Source organism: Chrysochloris asiatica, unplaced genomic scaffold (genome assembly GCF_000296735.1).
Source record: "Chrysochloris asiatica unplaced genomic scaffold, ChrAsi1.0 scaffold05431, whole genome shotgun sequence".
Lineage (NCBI taxonomy): Eukaryota > Metazoa > Chordata > Mammalia > Afrosoricida > Chrysochloridae > Chrysochloris > Chrysochloris asiatica.
In genome coordinates, this window is record NW_006413949.1 from 4,778 (window position 1) to 5,390 (window position 613).

The window sequence follows — 613 nt, forward strand, 5'->3', positions numbered from 1 at the left end:
TGGGCCAAACAGTAACCATGCTACTCTTCTATAGTTGCTATAAGAGAGAGGGCATCCTCCTAGGTAACTGAATCTATAGCCAATGGAACTGAGGTGGCCCTAACCCTTCTTACATATCAACAGACCCAGATACTAAATGCCATCTATCAAACTAGATTAGCCCTAAACTACTTACTGGCTGCGGAGGGAGAAGAGGTATGTGAGAAGGTTAATTTTGCTAACTGCTGCATACAAGTAGATGATCAGAATCTGGCAGGAAAAGACCTTGCAAAAATGCAGAAAAAAAAAAAAAAGAGATAAAGAAGGATCATGGTCTCATGATCAAAGGGTCAATTGAGCAAAACGACATAACCATAATAAATATCTATGCTCCCAATGAAAAAACACCAAGATATATGAAGCAAACCTTACTAGAATTGAAGAAAGAAATATATAGATCTACAATTGTAGTGGGAGATTTTAATACACCACTTTCAAAAAGTTATAGAACAACCAGAAAAAAACTCGACAAAGATACAGAGGAACTAAACAGCACAATCAACCAACTTGACCTCCTAGATGTGTGCAGAGCATTCAACCCAACAACAACACAATACACATTTTTCTCCAGTGC